We start from the raw sequence: 25,625 nt of genomic DNA on the forward strand, positions 1-25,625 counted from the left end.
AAGCATCCATACAAGCTTGGACCCAAGGAGCTGAAGGAATTGAAGAAACAGCTCGATGAACAAGAGCGTCTGGGTTTGATCAGACCGAGTTCATCTCCATGGGGTTGTGGTGTTCTTTTTGTCCAGAAGAAGGATGGCACGGACCGACTTTGTGTCGACTACCGTCCATAGAACAAGAAGACAATCAAGAACAAGTATCCACTTCCCAACATCAATGAGCTATTCGAGCAACTTAAAGGTGCTAAAGTATTCTCCAAGCTTGACCTTCGTATGGGTTATCATCAGATTCGCATTCGTGAAGAAGATATTCCCAAGACAGCATTCAGAACAAGCTTTGGTTCTTATGAATATACTGTCGTGTCTTTCGGCCTTGTCAATGCTCCTCCAACATTCTCTCGGATGATGAATTTCATCTTCAACCCCTATACCAATGAATTCGTCCTGGTGTATCTCGATGATATCTTGGTCTTCTCCAAGAATAAGAAGGATCATGCCAAACATTTGCGATTGGTGCTCGACAAGCTCAGAGAGTATCAATTTTATGCGAAGTTTTCCAAATGTGAGTTTTGGCTTGATGAAGTTCTTTACCTTGGTCATATCATCTCTGCCAAGGGCATCGCTGTTAATCCCGAGAAGGTGTCCGCAATTGTGAATTGGGAACCTCCTCAGAATGTCAAGCAGCTCCGCAGTTTTCTTGGTCTTGCAAGCTATTGCCGAAGATTCGTTGAGAATTTCTCTAAGATTGCAAAGCCTCTTTCCAACCTCCTCCAGAAGCATGTGAAGTATGTCTGGTCTCCTGAGTGTGACGTTGCTTTCAACACTCTCAAAGAGAAACTCGTCACAGCTCCTGTCTTAACTCCTCCTGACGAATCCAAGCCATTCGAAGTTTTCTGTGATGCTTCTCTTCAAGGTCTCGGTGCTGTGTTAATGCAAGAGAAGAAAGTTGTGGCCTATACCTCTCGTCAGTTGAAGCCCAATGAAAAGAACTACCCCACTCACGATCTTGAGTTGGCGGCAGTTGTCCATGCATTAATAACATGGAGACATCTCTTGTTGGGAAGAAAAGTGGACATATTCACCGATCACAAGAGTCTCAAGTACATCTTCACTCAGCCCAACCTCAACCTCAGGCAGACTCGATGGGTCGAAATGATTCAAGAGTACAATCCGAGTATTGAATATACTCCAGGCAAAGCCAATGTCATTGCAGATGCTTTGAGCAGGAAGGCTTATTGCAACAGCTTAATTCTCAAGCCATTCCAACCGGATCTTTGTGAAGCTTTCCGCAAGCTGAATCTCCAAGTTGTTCCTCAAGGCTTTCTTGCCAACCTCATAGTCTCTCCTACTTTGGAAGATCAAATTCGTGAGGCACAACTTCTTGATGCCATGGTGAAGAAGGTGAAACGTGGTATCGACAAGGGTCTTTCCAAATACAAGTGCTATCGCATTGATGACAGAGACACTTTATTCTTCGAGGACCGGATTGTGGTTCCTAAAGGTGATCTAAGGAAAGTCATAATGAACGAGGCGCACAATTCTCTTCTTTCCATTCATCCTGGAAGTACGAAGATGTACCATGACCTCAAGCAGTCGTATTGGTGGACTCGAATGAAGCGAGAAATCGCTCAATTCGTGAATGAATGTGATGTCTGTCGAAGGGTGAAAGCAGAACACCAACGACCAGCTGGTCTCCTCCAACCTCTTGCTATCCCAGAATGGAAGTTTGATCATATCGAAATGGACTTCGTGACTGGATTTCCAAAGTCCAAGCGTGGAAATGATGCTATCTTCGTTGTCATCGACAAGCTTTCTAAAGTGGCTCATTTCCTTCCAATCAAAGAATCTATCACAGCAGCTCAGTTGGCAGAGCTATACACCTCCAGGATTGTCTCCTTGCACGGCATTCCACAATTGATTTCTTCAGATCGTGGAAGCATCTTCACTTCTAAGTTCTGGGACTCCTTCCAGAAGGCCATGGGCACCAGCATTCGCTTCAGCACAGCTTTCCATCCTCAAACTAGTGGCCAAGTCGAGCGAGTCAATCAAATTCTTGAAGATATGCTCAGGGCTTGTGTCATTTCTTTTGGCATGAAATGGGAAGATTGTCTTCCATATGCCAAATTCTACTACAACAACAGCTTCCAAGCGAGTTCGGGCAAGGCCCCATTCGAGTTTCTCTATGGCAGAAAGTGTCGTACTCCTCTCAATTGGTCAGAGACTGGTGAACGCCAACTTCTTGGCAATGACTTAATCACAGAGGCTGAAGAAATGTGTAAAGTCATCCGTGAAAATCTCAAAGCCGCGCAATCGCGACAGAAGAGTTACTATGATACCAAGCACCGTGATGTGGCTTTCGAGATCGGAGACCATGTCTACCTCCGCGTCTCTCCAATGAAAGGCACTCTTCGCTTCGGTATCAAAGGGAAGCTTGCCCCTAGATATGTGGGTCCTTTCAAGATCATTGGCAAAAGAGGCGACCTCGCCTATCAACTTGAGCTTCCTTCCAACTTCGCGTACGTGCACGATGTGTTCCACGTGTCACAGCTCCGCAAGTGCTTCAAGACTCCTGACCGCACCATCAACTTCGAAGAAATTGATCTCCAAGAAGATCTGTCTTATCATGAGCACCCCGTTGCTATTCTTGAAGAAACTGAGCGCAAGACTCGCAACAAGTCTATCAAATTCCTGAAAGTGAAGTGGTCGCACCATTCCGACCGAGAAGCCACCTGGGAACGCGAGGACCACCTCCGTTCCGAATATCCGGAGTTCTTTCAGTCCTAGATCTCGGGACGAGATCCTCCCGTAGTGGTGGAGTGTTGTAACACCCCCGATGTAACTTTCCATATTTGTAACTCCGACTCTTGCCATTTTCGGCTATGTGTTATGATATTCCCTTCGTGGTCGGGTTTTGCCGTGGAATTGTCACGGCAGATGTCCTCGGGTTAGGACTTAGTCGTGGAGCCATCGCAATTGGGAAGCTTGAAGGGGTTAAGTGGGACAAGGAACACGAGGGTTTATACTGGTTCGGCCCCTTACGGTGAAGGTAAAAGCCTATGTCCAGTTGAGGTGGTATTAATCAGGGTTTCGATAACCAGGGAGCTAAACAGCTATGCCCGGCTCTCGATCAGATTGTTGTCGCCCCTAAACCGCTGCCGGGTCGTCCCTTTCTATAGGGAGGTTGGCACCCAGCGGCCTTTAGAGTCCCAGCCGGCTCATAAGAGTGTCCGGCTCGGACTCTAAACAATACTTGCCTTACACTACAAGTCTACTATAACAATGATGATAACTATGGGCAATAAGCCATCGCCGGGTCTCAGCCCATCTCTGGCCCATTATCTTGAAACTTAGCTCCGGGCTTCTGGCAATGACCCTTAGTGTAACCCGGCCCTCCTGGCGGGTGACTCCCAGGTCTATATCCTCAACAGGTTTTGTTTTTCGTTTTGCATTTTGTTCATGTCATGCATCTCATATCATGTCATCATGTGCATCTCATTTGCATACGTGTTTGTCTCTTGCATCCGAGCATTTTCCCCGTTGTCTGTTTTGCAATCCGGCACTCCCACCTCCTCCGGCGCACCCCTCTTGTTTCTTTTCGTGAGCGGGTGTTAAACGTTCTCGGAATGTACCAAGTCTTGTCAAGTGGCCTTGGTAGACCACCTGTCAAGTTTCGTTCCATTTGGAGGTCGTTTGGTACTCCAACGGTTAACCGGTAACCGCAAAGTCCTTCTGTGTGTTGCAGCAAAACCCCCCTTCAAACGGCCCAAAAACCTCTCTAACTCACTTCCATGCTCTAGGCCGTTCGATCACGATCGTGTGGGCGAAAACCGTGCTCCATTTGGAGTCTCCTAGCTCCCTCTACCTATAAAACACCTCCCCCCCTCCGAAATTCCGGATCCCCGAAACCCTAGCCCGCTCCTCCGCGCCGCCGGACGTGTCCGCCCGGGGCCAGACACAACTGCGCCGCCGTGCCCCATCTCCCTCCTCTCCATCTCCGGTCGCCGGCCCCACCACCCTCCTCCTCTCGAGCTCCGGCGAGCCCGAACCGGCCCGAACCCTAGATCTCACCGAAGGTTGACTTTCCCCTCTCCCCGTTTTTCTCAAAGTCCCGATATTTTTGCAATATGTGCTCCTGTTCATCGCGTCATAACTCTCTGCATATAGCTCTGTTTCGTGCGTATAATATATAGAAATGTTTGTCTCTAGATGCTCTTCATTTTGTTCCTTTATGCCATGTTCATTTGAGTCCATCTTGATGCCCAAATCTCGGGTGCAAGAGGGCTATATGCTGTTAACTGCTGTCACTTATTAGAACTTAGGGTTTTGTTATTTTTGTTGCATTTAATCTGTGCATCTTGTGGGCATGAGCTCTACATGTGTTTTGATTTATGCCATGCCATATTTACAGAGGTGTATGCCATGTATATTTGTGATCTCTGTGGTGACTAGCACAAGCATGCAAACTAGGCTTCGTGATGTTTCTGATTTCAGGGACAGTAATTTTGCTAAGTCTGTGACTGCTGTTATTTTGTTGCCATGTATCCATGTGGCTACAGAGAGATCCATGCTCCTTTTGGTGATGTTCAGTAAGGATGTTTTGTAGATATAGTTGTGCTCCATCCATCTATGCCCCTGTTTGCACTTATGTAGTGCCATAGCATGTCTTAATCTTGCTCTACTTTTGCTATAAAATATTTCTGGAAGATTGTTTACGTGTTATTCAATTTTGCAAAGGTTGTTGTAGTTGTTTCATACATGCTTTGAACTTGTTCTTACTATGGATAGCTTCATACATATGCCATCTTGCTGTAGGTATGCTTGTTTTGTCACGCATTGCTTTGTGGTGAGTGCATCAAGCTCACCAAGATGCCTTCATATTACTGTTTCTGTCATGCTCTGTTTTCTGTTAAGAATGGAACCTGTTAACGAAACTTGCTATGTTTACATGGTTGCTATCATATCTTCTGCTCCTTTTTCGCTTATGGTCAGTAAGGGACGTTTGCCATATGCATTTAGTAGATTCATGCCATGCCTTGTTTTGCTATATTAAGTTCCTGTAGGATGTTTATTGCTTGCTCTGAACATTGCTACCTGATGCTGTTTATGCCATGTCCAGTAATTTCACCAAGTCTGTGAACCTGATATCTTTTGCACTTTTGCCATGCTTGTTTGAACCTGTTATGGTGTGATCTAGCCGTAGCTCAGTGTTCCTATTTTGTCAAGCATCTCCTGTAGATTACTGTCATATATTTTTTTGCTATGTTGGACTGTTGTAGCATAGTTTCCTGATGTATTCTAAGTGCTAGCATGCTGTTAATCACAGATTCGTGTCATTCTTGTTTTGCTTGCCATTTGCAAACTGTGCATCCGTTCCCGGTGATCTTTATATCGATTTCAACCGAAATCATCTCATCTTTCCAGTGGCATGCTTGGTTTGCCAAGTTACTGCCTTGTTCATCATTTTTCTTCCGGAGCACGCATATGCATCGCATATCATATCTTGCATATCATTCATGTTTGGCATCATGTTGCTTGTGCATTTCCCGTGATTGATTGCGGTTCCATTTCTTGTGTTCTTGTTTTGGGTAGAGCCGAGATACGAGTTCGTGAACGAGGAACCTGTTGAGTACGCTTACGAGGATCAAGCTTTCGACAACTCTGAGAACCTTGCAGGCAAGATGACCATACCCTCGAAATCACTTCTATCTTTGCTTTGCTAGTTATTCGTTCTATTGCCATGCTGCGCTACCTACCACTTGCTATATCATGCCTCCCGTATTGCCATGTCAAGCCTCTAACCATCATTTCCTAGCAAACCGTTGTTTGGCTAAGTTACCGCTTTTGCTCAGCCCCTCTTATAGCGTTGTTAGTTGCAGGTGAAGTTGAAGTTGGTTCCATGTTGGAACATGGATATTTTGGAATATCAAAATATCTCTTATTTAATGAATGCATCTATATATTTGGTAAAGGGTGGAAGGCTCGGCCTTATGCCTGTTGTTTTGTTCCACTCTTGCCGCCCTAGTTTCCGTCATAGCGGTATTATGTTCCTTGAGTTTGCGTTCCTTACGTGGTTGGGTGATTTATGGGACCCCCTTGACAGTTCGCCTTGAATAAAACTCCTCCAGCAAGGCCCAACCTTGGTTTTACCATTTGCCACCTAAGCCATTTTCCTTTGGGTTTTCGCGAGCCCGAGGGTCATCTTTATTTTAACCCCCCCCCCCCCGGGCCAGTGCTCCTTCGAGTGTTGGTCCGAACCGAGTAGACCGCGGGGCCACCTCGGGGAAACTTGAGGCCTGGTTTTACTCGTAGGATGTCTCATCCGATTTGCCCTGAGAACGAGATATGTGCAGCTCCTATCGGGATTTGTCGGCACATTCGGGTGGCTTTGCTGGTCTTGTTTTACCATTGTCGAAATGTCTTGTAGACCGGGATTCCGAGACTGATCGGGTCTTCCTGGGAGAAGGTTTATCCTTCGTTGACCGTGAGAGCTTATAATGGGCTAAGTTGGGACACCCCTGTAGGGTATTATCTTTCGAAAGCCGTGCCCGCGGTTATGAGGCAGATGGGAATTTGTTAATGTCCGGTTGTAGAGAACTTGTCACTTAACTTAATAAAATACATCAACCATGTGTGTAGCCGTGATGGTCCCTTCTCGGCGGAGTCCGGGAAGTGAACACGGTTTGTGTTATGCATGAACGTAAGTAGTTTCAGGATCACTTCTTGATCGTTTCTAGCTTCGCGACCGTTGCATTGCTTCTCTTCTCGCTCTCATTTGCGTATGTTAGCCACCATATATGCTTAGTGCCTGCTGCAGTTCCACCTCATTACACCATCCTTTCCTATGAGCTTAAATAGTCTTGATCTCGCGGGTGTGAGATTGCTGAGTCCTCGTGACTCACAGATTCTACCAAAACAGTTGCAGGTGCCGACGATGCCAGTGCAGATGACGCAACCGAGCTCAAGTGGGAGTTCGACGAGGAACGTGGTCGTTACTATGTTTCTTTTCCTGATGATCAGTAGTGGAGCCCAGTTGGGACGATCGGGGATCTAGCATTTGGGGTTATCTTATTTTCATTTGGATTTGACCGTAGTCGGTCTATGTGTGGATTTTGGATGATGTATGAATTAATTTATGTATTGTGTGAAGTGGCGATTGTAAGCCAACTCTCGTTATCTCATTCTTGTTCATCACATGGGATTGTGTGAAGATAACCCTTCTTGCGACAATACCACAATGCAGTTATGCCTCTAAGTCATGCCTCGACACATGGGAGATATAGCCGCATCGTGGGTGTTACACTTTGTCCATATAACCAACGCAAGTTGGAGTTTCGGTCTAAACAGTGCGTGTTTCTTGGTTACAGTTCTCTTCATAAAGGGTACAAGTGTCTTCATGTTCCCTCTAACCACGTCTACATCTCACGTGATGTGGTGTTTGATAAGAATGTTTTTCCTTTTTCCACACTTCCGGTCACCTCCACCACTCCCATTGCAGCTGAGAAATCTGCTTTACTTTTGCCTGGTCAATTTGTTGATGCTGCATGTACCCCCTTGTTGCTACCTAACCATGGTACAGGTACTGGGCGCGCAGCACGCCTCGAGCTTCTGGATGAGCAGCCGCCCACGTCCCCTCGGATGTCCGCCGAGCCTGCTCGCGATGTCCTCCATCACCTAGCCTACCGACAGGGCTGGCCGAGCCTGGCACTACAGGGCTTCCCGACGCGTCGGCCGAGCTGGTGTCCTCGCCCGAGCCGGCGTCCCCGCTTGCGTCGGCTGAACGGGCGTCCACTCCTTCCTCGCCCGGTCTGTCGCCTGGTGTGACTGGTTCTGCGTCTGGGGAGCAGTCTGCGTCGTCATCGTCATCTTCATCGACTCCGTCTCTGCCGCCACCTCCGCCGACTACCGTTGTTCTACGTCCTCGTACGCGCAGTCAGAGTGGTATTGTTCGGCCGAACAAGCGCACTAACAGCACGGTTGCGTAATTGCAGCGTGTATGGCACAGACAGATGTTGACCCCACTACTGAGCCTCAGCATTTTCAGGCGGCTCTTCGGATTCCTCATTGGCGCAGTGCCATGGAGCAGGAGTTTCAGGCAGTACGGAGGACTGATACTTGGCGCTTGGTTCCTCCTGTGTCTGGTGTCAACATCAGTGACTCCAAGTGGGTGTTTAAGGTAAAGAAGTATGCTGATGGTTCTATTGAGCGATACAAGGCACGGTTGGTGGCCAAAGGGTTTAAACAAGAGTATGGTCTTGATTATAAGGATACCTTCAGTCCAGTTATCAAACCTACCACCATTCGTCTGCTTCTGTCCTTGGTTGTTGCCAAAGGGTGGTCTCTGCATCAGCTTGATGTTCAGAATGCTTTTCTCCATGGTGTCTTGGAGGAAGAGGTTTACATGCGGCAACCTCCAGGTTTTGTTGATCCTTCTCGTCCACATCATTTGTGTCGTCTTGTCAAGGCACTTTATGGACTTAAGTTGGCTCCTCGTGCATGGCATGCCCGACTTGGCTCGGTTCTTCGCCGTCTTGGATTTTCTCCGTCCACTGCTGACACGTCTATGTTCATGTTCCATCCTCCTGAGGTTACTATGTACCTGCTGGTTTATGTTGATGACATTATTCTTATCAGTTCCTCAGTGACTGTTGTTGCTCGTCTGTTGTCTGCTCTGGGTGGTCATTTTGCTGCCAAGGATCTGGGTGCTCTCCATTACTTCCTTGGTCTGGAGGTTTCATGGTCCCCTGCTGGTCTGACTCTCACTCGGCATAAGTATTGCTTGGACTTGCTACGACGTGCTGGTATGTTGTAGTGCAAGCATGCTACCACCCCTATGTCTGCAAGTGATCGGTTATTAGCCTTGGATGGTGAGTTGCTTCCTTCAGATGATGCTACAGAGTACCGCAGTATTGTTGGTGGCTTGCAGTAGTTGACTATCACACGGCTGGACATCTCCTATGCGGTAAACCATGTGTGCCAGTATCTTCATGCTCCTCGGACTTCACACTGGTCAGCTATGAAGCATATCATGTGTTATCTCTCTCATACTGTCTCATATGGCTTGCATCTTCGGTCTACCTCCTCGAGTGCTCTCTCGGCGTTCTCTGATGCAGATTGGGCTGGGAGCCTGGATGACCGACGATCAACGGGGGGCTATGATGTCTTCTTTGGTCGCAACTTGATCACCTGGAGTGCGCGCAAGCAGGCAACAGTATCTCGAAGTAGCACTGAAGCAGAGTACATGGCGGTTGTCAATGCCACGGCTGAGCTCATTTGGGTATAGTATCTGTTGAGAGAATTGGGAGTCTCTCAAAAGTAGCCACCGGTTCTTTGGTGTGATAACATTGGTGCGACGTACCTTTCATCTAATCCAGTTTTCCATGCTCATACCAAGTACATCGAAGTTGACTATCACTTTGTGAGGGGACGTGTTGCACAGAAACTTCTTCATATCAAGTTCATCTCCTCCAAAGATCAACTTGCTGACATCTTCACGAAGCCTCTACCACAGCCTTAGTTTGTAGGTTGTAGGCGCAATTTTAACTTGCTCTGTCCCTCAGGACATAGTTGAGATTAAGGAAGTGTGTTAGACTGTATTTATACTTGCCTTCTTTATATGTCTTATATATATATATGGTGTCGAGCAGTTTCGCGAACCCTAAGTTTAACGCGGGGCGCACCGGAAGCGGCCGGCACAGAGACGAAGAATCCACGGCGCCAGCCCAGTGACCGACGCAACCATGCTCCCTTCCGGCCGGTCATGTACGTGTGGTTAACTACAAACAGGAATCGTATTTATCTGTGATCGTCTGATCGCTCGGGCTCCAAATCCACAAAGATACCGTACGACTCTTGCGTGCTCGGTCGTGTCAAATCGCCACCAACCATGCTAGATACCACATTTCTCATCCTACCAACCGGACTACGCAGCATCACGGATTCACGGCCAGATTTCCTATCCCCGTTGGACTCAAACTCTAATCATCATGACACACACACACGGTGAGCGAGACACCACGGCCACAGGATGCTCCACTTGGCAACAAAAACAACAAATCGACCCGTATACTCCATCCTCTTACTGGGCCATAAACCGATAAACGGCACCACACACGTCGCTCGAGCGCACGGATGCCTTTTGTTCCCGATCAGTACCGCCGTGCGCCGGCCCCAGCAGAGCAGGGCTCGTCTCGACATGCACGAATGAGAACCCGTACCCTTCGCGCGAGGACCACGGCACACACATAACCCATGAAATCTTTTCGCGTCGTAACCAACCAAACAGCCCGTGTTTGTAGCTCGTGCGGGCACTCATCTTGCTGAGCAACTAACCAATCGAGTGAAACATCATTCGATGAGAGAAAGCAGGACGGGAGCTGGGCAGTAGCTCCATCTTTCCTTCTTTTTTTTTTCCTTTTTTCAATTTGCCGACGCCTTAAAAGTGAGTACGGTAAAGGATTGCTTTCGCGAAGGTGGAGCGTTGCATGCGACGCAAAGATACCGGTGAAAGCTCCCACGCAACGGCAGAGCTAGGTGCGGGGTTGCGAGCTCACGGGGCGCGACGCCCGCATCGCCCCGTCGTGATTATTTTGTTTCTCCAGCAAGGAACGGGCCGCAGTAACTGCGAGCTGGGCATCGCGTACTAGTCTGCCACTGGCGAGGCGAGGCGAGTTACTCGGGCTCGGTTCGGTTGGATGGAAGGATGGATGGGGATCTGCTGCCACGGTGGCAGCGACTGGCAGTGGGGTGGGGGTCGCCGGATGGGAGAAAATTGAACATATAAAGGCTGCTACACTACCCGCCATTCTAGCGCAACCGCGTGCGCTGCACTCGTTGGACCGAGCGATCTTTTCACTGTAGCTCGTTTTTGGCTGCTGGCACCCGGTCCGCCGTTGGTTTTCTTTCACGTCCGTGCCTGCTTCAGGAGTGGATGATGGGTGGGCCCTGTTGGGCGTGGGGGTGGGTGGGCCCTGTTGGGCGTGGGGGGCAGATATTGAGGTGGAGTTGGCTAACGTTTTGGTGCAAATGGATTTCGTCCACGGATGAACACTTAGGTTTCGCACCAGCGCAAGCGACCTCCTCCTCCTCCCTTTCCCATTCGTCCTCCCTCCTAGCCGCCGCCGCCTCCCCTCCTTCCTCCTCCTCCTCTCTCGCCAGTGCCGCCTGGCCGTTGCTGCCTCCTCCTTGGTGCTCAAGGGGACGAGCACGAGAGGTCGCCACACTGCACTACCTCGTCCAGGGTGGGTGCTGAGGACCTACAGATCTCTCTCTCCCTGCTACCTCTTTCCCCGACCCCTCTGCCTCCCCCACCATGAGAGATAGAGAGAGGGATGGACAAATAGGAGACGGGGCAAGAGGAGAAGAGGAAGGTGACGGGGCAGGAGGAGAAGTGGAAGGAGAGGCCGTCTGTGCGCACGTGGCCATTGGCTGGCCGGGCTCAGCTCTTGCAGGCAACCACACCCCTTCTTTTCTTCCCGATTTGCATTCTTCCCTCTCTCTTCCACTTCTTGCATTTGGTTTAATCCCTACAATTTCTGGTTTTTATCTGTGCAGAACTGCGGATTCTTTTGTGTATATGCCTACAAGGTGTTTGGTGAAAATCCAAGCAACCCCTTGATTTCGTTTCTTGCAGATATTTCTATGGGTTTCTCCATTAGTATGTTTTTCCTCAACTACCATATCAATCTGGCAGCCGTTGGCACATGTGACCTTGGTTGAGGTAAGTGAAGGATCATTCCTCTCTAGACTTGATTTACTTTCTTTTGTCGTTCCTCATTTGCCTTTTTGTCTGGGAGGAAAGCAATGATTCATTTCTACTGTCATGCAATAGCTACTAAACTCTGCCATACGATTTTGTTTTTTTGTAATGTGAGATGAGATTCTAGGTTGATGACCAATAGGTTACGCTTCTGCATCAACAGACTCCATTGTTCAATAGTCTTTAGTTGCCCTGACATTACTAGTGTGATGGTCATTAACATGCTTTGTTGGCTCCTTGGTGGTAACTGAATTTTGTGCTGCTTTTGGCAAACTGAGATTTTGAAAGGAACGATACATTTTTGCTATTGGTTTTCATGTGATTCGACAATTACTAGGTGGCCGTCCTAATCTGAAAAGTGAGTGTGCTTTGTAGTAATGTAAATGTAATTTTTTAGATTCATTATCTGCTGACAGTAGGTAGGTGCAGAACCGAGTGTATTGTCCATTGGCTTGACACAGAAAGACTAAGAGCAACCTAATTGGTTTCCTAGCTATGTGGTGTGCTTGTTCTGGTAGTAGTTAGTGTTGCTTCTATTCACAGTAGTACGTAGCAGTTTGGTGTACTTTTAAGATATCTATAAGTGTGTGACAATTAGACTTGTCCATTTCTTGCCGGAAGTCTTTTTTTTTTGCTGTGATCTAATTGTTACTAATCTCTGCCATATTGTGATCTACCGAATAAGTTGCCGATGCTTTCTTGCTCTGTTGGTGGTGAACGGTGACTGTATTTAGTTGGTTTTGACAACTGAGATTTTGAAAAGCAGTGATACATTCCTGCTACTATGTTTACTTATTTTCTGCTGTCATTTAATAGTTACTAGATTTATTTGGGGGTCAAACTGATGGTTAGTAGATGGTTCTCCAAATCTCTGCAAAATAATCGCTGTTGTAGTAACGTAAATGTAAATTTTGCAGATTCATGATCTCCCAACAGTAGGTTGGTGCAAAACCAAGTAGGTTGGTGCAAAGCCGAGTAGTGTATTGTTCATTAACGTGGTATGGAAGAATAAGAGCAACCCAATCTTCTAATAGTAGGTTTGGTCAGTGGAGGTGCTTGGTTCGTTCTTTCGCCGGACACGTGCAGTAGAAAACTACTAAAAAAGAGTTGTGATGAAGCTTTACACACCTGGCATGTTCTTGTCGAGGGACCTACCATAAAAAAAGACACATATAGAAGTGAGCCAAAGAGCCCTGATATTTTATATACTCGAGTAAATATCGTGTTTTCAGGAAAACTTATATACTCGAATAAATATCGAGTTTTTGGATTTTTTTTTGGACAATCCATCCTCTGTTTGATATACAAATCAACTAATGTGCATTTTTTGGGAGATGATGTGAAAATTCCATTGAGCCATAGGCATAACCATTTTCAGAATTCAGTTTATGAGTATAGTTCTTAAAACTCAATGCTCTGTGGATTTATATCACCTATCATGTAGGAGCGCTAAATTGCATCTCTTGGGCATCTGTTGGATAGTTCTTTTTCCTGGATTTGAAAGGACAAATATACTTGATTGGCGTCTTTAGGTATTGTATAAGTTGACATGAGTTTGATTTCTTGCTATTTTGATCAATTTGTTTGCAGGAATTTGTTCCACATCTCCTTGTACCAAGAGCAGATCTGCGCCCCACCTCTCCAGTGTTGGCTCATTGGCCACCGCGGATCCTAGCTGTCCTTGGGACGCCATCAACAGGTTTGATTAGTTTCTGTATGTAGATAGGGTGCTTGATAATTTTTCTAATTGAAAATTGTGCTCTTTTTCGATTCAATACCACAACATAGCATCTCTATAAATTAAGATTTGGCTGCTACTGGTATGTGTATTATGAACTTTTGCTAATTTTTGTTGTGTACTGTCCAGGTGTTGTATAATGCTGTTACTTGCTGGTGATGTTGTTTCTGTGCTGCCTATGGAGTGACAATAACGACATTCAATTATGATGCGTTTGACCGTAACACAAAGATTAAGGAAATTAATTACCATTTGTCGATTGACGACTTGAAAAGAAGCATGGAGGCAACAAATGGGGTATTATTTTGATCTCATCTCACACATTCAATTACTCTTTGTCCTACTATATGGCTTTTTATTAGTTATTTACACATACTCGATGCATTGCAAAATGTCTGTTTCTGGAAATCGCCATATCCCGTATCCCCGCAACCGTATTGTCGTATTTGTCGCTCTATCAGTGCTTCATTGGTCTAGGTAAAAATGTGTAGATTTCCTTTATTTTGCGCATATTCTCTTCAATCAGTGTTGTTACTTTTTGTGCTTGGTGTTTTATTCCAGCCAGATGCAAGCGGCAAAAGGCGACTGGGATTAACCATCGATGCTGGTTTTCATATCCAAATACCGGTCTTTGTTGGTATGTACATGAGATGGGGGAAATCATGCCTTAAGAGAGCCAGATGCGGAAGGTACTGTTTAAGAAATCCGGATGCTTGCTTGTAATATGTTTACATTGTTTACTCATGTACATATTCCTTTTGTAGATGTTCCTTTAGGATTTCTAAAATTGTTTGTTTACTCATGTACATTGTTTGCATCTGTGAATATATTTTTATATTTAGGGATTTTCCATTGCCTCTAGAAAGTTGTTTGTTTCATCCAACGCTTATGTGTGGTTTTGCAACTACTAATTTCTGTTATCTCTATGTTTGTTGGTGTATGGCTGCTGCTTTTGCCTTCATGGGAAATGATTAGGCAGGCTGACTACATAGTAATTGTTAGTACTCTTTGATGATAGAGAAGTAAAGAACTTGTTGTTACTGCAAACTCAGGCTATGCTATTGAAAATGACATCAGGGGACAGGTATATTGAACATGTGTTGATCCACTAATGATTAGTTTGTTCTTCAGTAACTTCTTCTTCAGTATCATAGTTAGTAAACATATGAGGTTTGGCAAGTTAGTATTTACCATTGATGCTTGAAATAAATAGCATGACTGGTGTTGCACCATGTGTGTGTAGGTTTTTCCTTTTAGTTTACTTATATATGCCTCTCCTATATTCTAAAACAAATTCGTGTTGGGGAACGTAGTAATTTCAAAAAAATTCCTACGCACACGCAAGATCAGGGCGATGCATAGCAACGAGAGGGGAGAGTGTTGTCCACGTACCCTCGTAGACCGAAAGCGGAAGCGTTATCACAACGCGGTTGATGTAGTCGTACGTCTTCACGATCCGACCGATCAAGTACCGAACGCACGGCACCTCCGAGTTCAGCACACGTTCAGCTCGATGACGTCCCTCGAACTCCGATCCAGCCGAGTGTTGAGGGAGAGTTTCGTCAGCACGACGGCGTGGTGACGATGATGATGTTCTACCGACGCAGGGCTTCGCCTAAGCTCTGCAACGATATTATCGGGGTGTAATATGGTGGAGGGGGCACCGCACACGGCTAAAATATCGTATATCAATTGTTGTGTCTCTGGGGTGCCCCCCTGCCCCCGTATATAAAGGAGCAAGGGGGGAGGCGGCCAGCCAAGAGGAGAGGCGCGCCATAGGGGGGGAGTCCTACTCCCACCGGGAGTAGGACTCCTTTCCTTGTGGGAGTAGGAGAAGGGAAGGGGGAAGGAGAAAGAAGGAAGGGTGCGCCCCCCTTCCCTAGTCCAATTCGGACCAGACCATGGAGAGGGGCGCGGCCACCTTTTGAGGCCTTTCTCTCCTTTCCCGTATGGCCCATTAAGGCCCAATACGAATTCCCGTAACTCTCCGGTACTCCGAAAAATAGCTGAATCACTCGAAACCTTTCCGAAGTCCGAATATAGTCGTCCAATATATCAATTTTTACTTCTCGACCATTTCGAGACTCCTCGTCATATCCCCGATCTCATCCGGGACTCCGAACTCCTTCGGTACATCAAAACTCAATAAAACTGTCATCGTAACGTTAAGCGTGCGGACCCTACGGGTTCGAGAACTATGTAGACATGACCGAGACACGTCTCCGGTCAATAACCATTAGTGGGACTTGGATGCCCATATTGGCTCCCACATATTCTACGAAGATCTTTATCGGTCAGACCGCATAACAACATACGTTGTTCCCTTTGTCACCGGTATGTTACTTGCCCGAGATTTGATCGTCGGTATCTCGATACCTAGTTCAATCTCGTTACCGGCAAGTCTCTTTACTCGTTCCGTAACACATCATCCCGCAACTAACTCATTAGTCACAATGCTTGCAAGGCTTATAGTGATGTGCATTACCGAGTGGGCCCAGAGATACCTCTCCGACAATCGGAGTGACAAATCCTAATCTCGAAATACGCCAACCCAACAAGTACCTTTGGAGACACCTGTAGAGCACCTTTATAATCACCCATTTACGTTGTGACGTTTGGTAGCACACAAAGTGTTCCTCCGGTAAACGGGAGTTGCATAATCTCATAGTCATAGGAACATGTATAAGTCATGAAGAAAGCAATAGCAACATACTAAACGATCGAGTGCTAAGCTAACGGAATGGGTCAAGTCAATCACGTCATTCTCCTAATGAGGTGATCTCGTTAATCAAATGACAACTTATGTCTATGGCTAGGAAACATAACCATCTTTGATTAACGAGCTAGTCAAGTAGAGGCATACTAGTGACACTCTGTTTGTCTATATATTCACACATGTATTATGTTTCCGGTTAATACAATTCTAGCATGAATAATAAACATTTATCATGATACAAGGAAATAAATAATACTTTATTATTGCCTCTAGGGCATATTTCCTTCAGTCTCGCACTTGCACTAGAGTCAATAATCTAGTTCACATCGCCATGTGATTTAACATCAATAATTCACATCACCATGTGATTAACACCCATAGTTCACATCTCTATGTGACCAACACTCAAAGGGTTTACTAGAGTCAATAATCTAGTTCACATCGCTATGTGATTAACACCCAAAGAGTACTAAGGTGTGATCATGTTTTGATTGTGAGATAATTTTAGTCAACGGGTCTGTCACATTCAGATCCGTAAGTATTTTGCAAATTTCTATGTCTACAATGCTCTGCACGGAGCTACTCTAGCTAATTGCTCCCACTTTCAATATGTATCTAGACCGAGACTTAGAGTCATCTTAGATTTAGTGTCAAAACTTGCATCGACATAACCCTTTACGACGAACCTTTTGTCACTTCCATAGTCGAGAAACATATCCTTATTCCACTAAGGATAATTTTGACCGCTGTCCAGTGATCTACTCCTAGATCACTATTGTACTCCCTTGCCAAAATCAGTGTAGGGTATACAATAGATCTGGTACACAGCATGGCATACTTTATAGAACCTATGGCCAAGGCATAGGGAATGACTTTCATTCTCTTTCTATCTTTTGCCGTGGTCGGGCTTTGAGTCTTTACTCAATTTCACACCTTGTAACACAGGCAAGAACTCTTTCTTTGACTGTTCTATTTTGAACTACTTCAAAATCTTGTTAAGGTATGTACTCATTGAAAAACTTATCAAGCGTCTTGATCTATCTCTATAGATCTTGATGCTCAATATGTAAGCAGCTTCACCGAGGTCTTTCTTTGAAAAACTCCTTTCAAACACTCCTTTATGCTTTGCAGAATAATTCTACATTATTTCCGATCAACAATATGTCATTCACATATACTTATCAGAAATGCTATAGTGCTCCCACTTACTTTCTTGTAAATACAGGCTTCACCGCAAGTCTGTATAAAACTATATCCTTTGATCAACTTATCAAAGCGTATATTCCAACTCCGAGATGCTGGAGCTTGCATATTTTGTTAGCACTTTTAGGATTGACAAAACCTCCTAGTTGCATCATATACAACTCTTCTTTAATAAATCCATTAAGGAATGCAGTTTTGTTTATCCATTTGCCAGATTTCATAAAATGCGGCAATTGCTAACATGATTCGGACAGACTTAAGCATCGCTGCGAGTGAGAAAATCTCATCATAGTCAACACCTTGAACTTTGTCAGAAACCTTTTTCCGACAAGTCTAGCTTTGTAGATAGTAACACTACTATCAGCGTCCGTCTTCCTCTTGAAGATCCATTTAATCTCAATGGCTTGCCGATCATTGGGCAAGTCAATCAAAGTCCATACTTTGTTCTCAAACATGGATCTCATCTCAGATTTCAAGGCCTCAAGCCATTTTGCGGAATCTGGACTCACCATCGCTTCTTCATAGTTCGTAGGTTTGTCATGGTCTAGTAACATAACCTCCAGAACAGGATTACCGTACCACTCTGGTGCGGATCTTACTCTAGTTGACCTACGAGGTTCAGTAATAACTTGATCTGAAGTTTCATGATCATCATCATTAACTTCCTCACTAATTGGTATAGGCGTCACAGAAACTGGTTTCTGTGATGAACTACTTTCCAATAAGGGAGCAGGTACAATTACCTCATCAAGTTCTACATTCCTCCCACTCACTTCTTTCGAGAGAAACTCCTTCTCTAGAAAGGATCCATTCTTAGCAACGAATGTCTTGCCTTCGGATCTGTGATAGAAGGTGTACCCAACTGTCTCCTTTGGGTATCCTATGAAGACACATTTTTCCGATTTGGGTTTGAGCTTATCAGGATGAAACTTTTTCACATAAGCATCGCAACCCCAAACTTTAAGAAACGACAACTTTGGTTTCTTGCCAAACCACAGTTCATAAGATGTCGTCTCAATGGATTTAGATGGTACCCTATTTAACGTGAATGCAGCTGTCTCTAATGCATAACCCCAAAACGATAGTGGTAGATCGGTAAGAGACATCATATATCGCACCATATCTAATAAAGCACGTTTATGACGTTCGGACACACCATTACGCTGTGGTGTTCCAGGTGGCGTGAGTTGCGAAACTATTCCGCATTGTTTCAAATGAAGACCAAACTCATAACTCAAATATTCTCCTCCACGATTTGATCGTAGAAACTTTATTTTCTTGTTACGATGATTTTCAACTTCACTCTGAAATTCTTTGAACTTTTCAAATGTTTCAGACTTATGTTTCATTAAGTAGATATACCCATATCTGCTTAAATCATCTGCGAAGGTGAGAAAATAACGATATCCGCCACGAGCCTCAACATTCATCGGACCACATACATCTGTATGTATGATTTCCAACAAATCTGTTGCTCTCTCCATAGTTCCGGAGAACGGTGTTTTAGTCATCTTGCCCATGAGGCACGGTTCGCAAGTACCAAGTGATTCATAATCAAGTGGTTCCAAAAGTCCATCAGTATGGAGTTTCTTCATGCGCTTTACACCGATATGACCTAAACGGCAGTGCCACAAATAAGTTGCACTATCATTATCAACTCTGCATCTTTTGGTTTCAATATTATGAATATGTGTATCACTACTATCGAGATTCAACAAAAATAGACCACTCTTCAAGGGTGCATGACCATAAAAGATATTACTCATATAAATAGAACAACCATTATTCTCTGATTTAAATGAATAACCGTCTCGCATCAAACAAGATCCAGATATAATGTTCATGCTCAACGCTGGCACCAAATAACAATTATTTAGGTCTAAAACTATCCGAAGGATGTAGAGGTAGCGTGCCGACCGCGATCACATCGACTTTGGAACCATTTCCCACGCGCATCGTCACCTCGTCCTTAGCCAATCTTCGCTTAATCCGTAGCCACTGTTTCGAGTTGCAAATATTAGCAACAGAACCAGTATCAAATACCCAGGTGCTACTGCGAGCATTAGTAAGGTACACATCAATAACATGTATATCACATATACCTTTGTTCACCTTGCCATCCTTCTTATCCGCCAAATACTTTGGGCAGTTCCGCTTCCAGTGACCAGTTTGCTTGCAGTAGAAGCACTCAGTTTCAGGCTTAGGTCCAGACTTGGGTTTCTTCTCCTGAGCAGCAACTTGTTTGCTGTTCTTCTTGAAGTTCCCTTTCTTCTTCCCTTTACCCTTTTTCTTGAAACTGGTGGTCTTATTGACCATCAACACTTGATGCTCCTTTTTGATTTCTACCTCCGCAGCCTTTAGCATTGCGAAGAGCTCGGGAATTGTCTTACTCATCCCTTGCATATTATAGTTCATCACGAAGCTCTTGTAGCTTGGTGGCAGTGATTGAAGAATTCTGTCAATAACGCTATCATCCGGAAGATTAACTCCCAGTTGAATCAAGTGATTGTTATACCCAGACATTTTGAGTATATGCTCACTGACAGAACTATTCTCTTCCATCTTGCAGCTGAAGAACTTATTGGAGACTTCATATCTCTCAATTCGGGCATTTGCTTGAAATATTAACTTCAACTCCTGGAACATCTCATATGCTCCATGACGTTCAAAACGTCGTTGAAGACCCGGTTCTAAGCCGTAAAGCATGGCACACTGAACTATCGAGTAGTCATCAGCTTTGCTCTGCCAGACGTTCATAACATCTGGTGTTGCTCCTGCAGCAGGCCTGGCACCCAGCGGTGCTTCCAGGACGTAATTCTTCTGTGCAGCAATGAGGATAATCCTCAAGTTACGGACCCAGTCCGTTTAATTGCTACCATCATCTTTCAACTTTGCTTTCTCAAGAAACGCATTAAAATTCAACGGAACAACAGCACGGGCCATCTATCTACAATTAACATAGACAAGCAAAATACTATCAGGTACTAAGTTCATGATAAATTCAAGTTCAATTAATCATATTACTTAAGAACTCCCACTTAGATAGACATCCCTCTAATCCTCTAAGTGATCACGTGATCCATATCAACTAAACCATGTCCGATCATCACGTGAGATGGAGTAGTTTTAATGGTGAACATCACTATGTTGATCATATCTACTATAGGATTCACGCTCGACCTTTCGGTCTCCGTGTTCCGAGGCCATATCTGTTATATGCTAGGCTCGTCAAGTTTAACCTGAGTATTCCGCGTGTGCAACTGTTTTGCACCCGTTGTATTTGAACGTAGAGCCTATCACACCCGATCATCACGTGGTGTCTCAGCACGAAGAACTTTCGCAACGGTGCATACTCAGGGAGAACACTTATACTTTGATAATTTAGTGAAGGATCATCTTATAATGCTACCGTCAAACAAAGCAAGATAAGATGCATAAAGGATTAATATCACATGCAATCAATATAAGTGATATGATATGGCCATCATCATCTTGTGCTTGTGATCTCCATCTCCGAAGCACCGTGCTTGTGATCTCCATCTCCGAAGCACCGTCATGATCACCATCGTCACCGGCGCGACACCTTGATCTCCATCGTAGCATCGTTGTCGTCTCGTCAATCTTATGCTTCTACGACTATCGCTACCGCTTAGTGATAAAGTAAAGCATTACATGGCGATTGCATTGCATACAATAAAACGACAACCATATGGCTCCTGCCAGTTGCTGATAACTCGGTTACAAAACATGATCATCTCATACAACAAATTATATCACATCATGTCTTGACCATATCACATCACAACATGCCCTGCAAAAACAAGTTAGACGTCCTCTACTTTGTTGTTGCAAGTTTTACATGGCTGCTACGGGCTTAGCAAGAACCGTTCTTACCTACGCATCAAAACCACAACGATAGTTTGTCAAGTTGGTGCTGTTTTAACCTTCGCAAGGACCGGGCGTAGCCACACTCGGTTCAACTAAAGTAAGAAAGACAGACACCCGCCGGTCACCTTTAAGCAACGAGTGCTCGCAACAGTGAAACCAGTCTCGCGTAAGCGTACGCGTAATGTCGGTCCGGGCCGCTTCATCTCACAATACCGCTGAACCAAAGTATGACATGCTGGTAAGCAGTATGACTTATATCGCCCACAACTCACTTGTGTTCTACTCGTGCATAGCATCAACGCATAAAACCAGGCTCGGATGCCACTGTTGGGGAACGTAGTAATTTCAAAAAAATTCCTACGCACACGCAAGATCATGGCGATGCATAGCAACGAGAGGGGAGAGTGTTGTCCACGTACCCTCGTAGACCGAAAGCGGAAGCGTTATCACAACGCGGTTGATGTAGTCGTACGTCTTCACGATCCGACCGATCAAGTACCGAACGCACGGCACCTCCGAGTTCAGCACACGTTCAGCTCGATGACGTCCCTCGAACTCCGATCCAGCCGAGTGTTGAGGGAGAGTTTCGTCAGCACGACGGCGTGGTGACGATGATGATGTTCTACCGACGTAGGGCTTCGCCTAAGCTCCGCAACGATATTATCGAGGTGTAATATGGTGGAGGGGGGCACCGCACACGGCTAAAATATCGTATATCAATTGTTGTGTCTCTGGGGTGCCCCCTGCCCCCGTATATAAAGGAGCAAGGAGGGAGGCGGCCGGCCAAGAGGAGAGGTGCGCCATAGGGGGGAGTCCTACTCCCACCGGGAGTAGGACTCCTCCTTTCCTTGTGGGAGTAGGAGAAGGGAAGGGGGAAGGAGAAAGAAGGAAGGGTGCGCCCCCCTTCCCTAGTCCAATTCGGACCAAACCATGGGGAGGGGTGCGGCCACCTTTTGAGGCCTTTCACTCCTTTCCCGTATGGCCCATTAAGTCCCAATACGAATTCCCGTAACTCTCCGGTACTCCGAAAAATACCCGAATCACTCGGAACCTTTCCGAAGTCCGAATATAGTCGTCTAATATATCGATTTTTACGTCTCGACCATTTCGAGACTCCTTGTCATATCCCCGATCTCATCCGGGACTCCGAACTCCTTCGGTACATCAAAAATCAATAAAACTATCATCGTAACGTTAAGCGTGCGGACCCTACGGGTTCGAGAACTATGTAGACATGACCGAGACACGTCTCCGGTCAATAACCAATAGCGGGACCTAGATGCCCATATTGGCTCCCAAATATTCTACGAAGATCTTTATCGGTCAGACCGCATAACAACATACGTTGTTCCCTTTGTCACCGGTATGTTACTTGCCCGAGATTTGATCATCGGTATCTCGATACCTAGTTCAATCTCGTTACCGGCAAGTCTCTTTACTCGTTCCGTAACACATCATCCCGCAACTAACTCATTAGTCACAATGCTTGCAAGGCTTATAGTGATGTGCATTACCGAGTGGGCCCAGAGATACCTCTCCGACAATTGGAGTGACAAATCCTAATCTCGAAATACGCCAACCCAACAAGTACCTTTGGAGACACCTGTAGAGCACCTTTATAATCACCCATTTACGTTGTGACGTTTGGTAGCACACAAAGTGTTCCTCCGGTAAACGGGAGTTGCATAATCTCATAGTCATAGGAACATGTATAAGTCATGAAGAAAGCAATAGCAACATACTAAACGATCGAGTGCTAAGCTAACGGAATGGGTCAAGTCAATCACGTCATTCTCCTAATGAGGTGATCTCGTTAATCAAATGACAACTTATGTATATGGCTAGGAAACACCATCTTTGATTAACGAGCTAGTCAAGTAGAGGCATACTAGTGACACTCTGTTTGTCTATATATTCACACATGTATTATGTTTCCGGTTAATACAATTCTAGCATGAATAATAAACATTTATCATGATACAAGGAAATAAATAATACTTTATTATTGCCTCTAGGGCATATTTCCTTCAATTCGAACTCTTAGTATTTACCTTAACCTCTTCCACATGGAAGATAGGAAAACTACATACGAAAGGATGAGTTCGATAGCGTATCAGGTTCAGGCATTTGCACTATTTTCTTGATTACCTCACTATGATGATTGTTGTAGACTTTTAGTATATTCCTCACAGGTGAACCCGTATTTTCTTCAAATCTATAGCACACATCTTTTTGCTATAGTCATTTCGCCATGGATGCAACAGTCTAGGAAAACAAGATACCTGTCTGTTTTCATTCATTTGCCTTTTTATGTGAGAAGTGCCTCCATGTGATTAGCGAGGTGTATTTATGCTTACCCCTTTTTAGTGTTTGGTGAAGCCGATGGACTGTGAACATTATGTACCACATATTGTGGCCTTTTGCCTTTTTATTACTTATAATATGTCATGACAATTTATTTTCCTGAGCCATTTAGTCAACTAGCCAGTCAAGGATAGCCAATGGTCTTTTGGCTATTTGTTTGTTCATTTCATTCAACATGCATGTTTCTGGAGTAGTCTTGGCGCAAGACACATAATCAAAGTTGATTTTCTTATAAGCTGATCATCACATAGCTAATTGGTAGTTACACTAGCTGAGCTTGTCCTATGCTCATTGTACTGGATAGATAAAGTGTATGTGATCTTCTTGATGGTGAGAAGTCTTTTTAGAGATTTCAATACAAATTACATACGGATGTATATAGACATATTTTAGAATGTAGATTCACTTATTTTGTTCTGTATGTAGTCCGCATTGAAATCTCTAAAAGGACTTATATTTATGAACGGTGGGAGTTGGATACGATTAAGTATTTAAATTAACCATATGAGCACTATTTCTTTGAGTGCCACAAGGATGTCATCTTTATTCACATGTTATGTGTTATGTGTTATGTCACATCAACTTCTTCCCTTTTGTTTTCTGCAGAACACGACAACTGTTCGTCACCTAAAAGGACAGGATGACACCAAACACCAAAGGAGTTATGATAGCAGCACTTATAGGCATTGAGGAATTGGCAAAGAGATTACGCTTCATAGGTATGAAGTTAGAACAACGGCTGGAAACTATGAAAGGCCGTTTCTAATTCCCTTTGTTGGATCTGTCTTACCTACAATGCATGTGTGACCCCTGGAGAAGCCACTTTTTGTTTCGTCTGCAGTATACTCCATGTTTAGTTCCAATGATGCCCTAACCCTTTTGTTCCTGCTCTGAAGAATAAGACATGTATAGGCTTCAGATTTTTGTAATCATCTATGTGCTAAACATCCCTTTGTGGTCATGTGTTTTATATGTAATCAAGTATCTATCCATGATGATATATATGCCCAGCTAATGTTTGAAAAGATCCATCATCTGTATCACCACTGCTGGATAAACCACTATAAATCCACTAGCAGTACCGGTCATATAAAATAGCTACCGTTACTGATCATTTGTATTACCACTGTTGGATAACCATTATAAATATATCAGCTAATGTTTCTTTCATTTATTTGATTTAACTTTTTATTTTTTGATTTGACATCTTTTTTAGACAAAATAATTTAATTTAGTTGTGCCAATTCAAATTTACACCATGTTGTTGGGCTTAGAAAAAAGGTAAATAATAAATTAAGTTTTGTTGTGTCGACATGGGCACCAGACACGGTTGCTGACGCCTTGACCTTATCAATCCCCTTCTTCCCTCCGTGTACCAAACCTTCTCTCGCTCACCATGTCTCTTCCAGAACATCGTCGTTGTTCCTCAACTTCGATTGCAATATCAACACGTCAGTTCCTCAGGTGGATCCTCACTGAATCAGACCGCTTAACAGGCAAACCTTTACCAACATGGTATTATTTCAATTTTGAGTTAGTGTTGTTCCTTAGAGACATGGTTAAAGATTGAGAAATTTTAGATTTGCTTGCATCTTGGTTTGCCCGTGACTGAAATCAATATTTCTTTGTTGCTAACAACAAAAGATCAGTCGTCTCATGCAGATGCATACTCTGTTGATATGTTACTGCTCATTTCAGAAGTGTTTGATTCATCCTAGCAAATTCAAGTTAACCTGGGTACAACAATAGATAGACATTTATTTATGGACAACAATAGTAGTGAGCAGGCAATGTAAAATGCATTTCTGTTAGTTCGACGAAACTGACGGTACTTTGTTCTTGCTTCTATATCCTGATTTGGCAATTTTATGATCGGTCTCTAAATATTTCAACTTGCATGGTTTGAATTAGTTTCACATGCTAAAGTATATAGTTTGAACATAGGTATTCCTTAATTTTTCATA

At 44.5% G+C, this 25,625-nt stretch overlaps 1 long non-coding RNA gene across 6 annotated transcripts; it reads left to right on the forward strand.

Moving 5' to 3' along the window:
* Window positions 1-11,542: 11,542 nt before the first annotated feature.
* Window positions 11,543-24,708, forward strand: LOC123097905 (uncharacterized). Of its 6 annotated transcripts, XR_006447577.1 has the most exons (6): window positions 11,543-11,713; window positions 13,343-13,451; window positions 13,620-13,787; window positions 13,952-13,967; window positions 14,052-14,179; window positions 24,268-24,708. It is a non-coding gene; the product is annotated as an uncharacterized lncRNA (long non-coding RNA). The 6 variants fall into 6 exon arrangements; XR_006447579.1 differs by having other exon boundaries at window positions 13,620-13,967; window positions 24,268-24,707; XR_006447581.1 differs by lacking the exon at window positions 13,952-13,967 and having other exon boundaries at window positions 24,268-24,705.
* The last annotated feature ends 917 nt before the right edge of the window (window positions 24,709-25,625 follow it).

This window comes from Triticum aestivum, chromosome 4D (assembly GCF_018294505.1).
Source record: "Triticum aestivum cultivar Chinese Spring chromosome 4D, IWGSC CS RefSeq v2.1, whole genome shotgun sequence".
Taxonomy (NCBI): Eukaryota; Viridiplantae; Streptophyta; class Magnoliopsida; order Poales; family Poaceae; genus Triticum; species Triticum aestivum.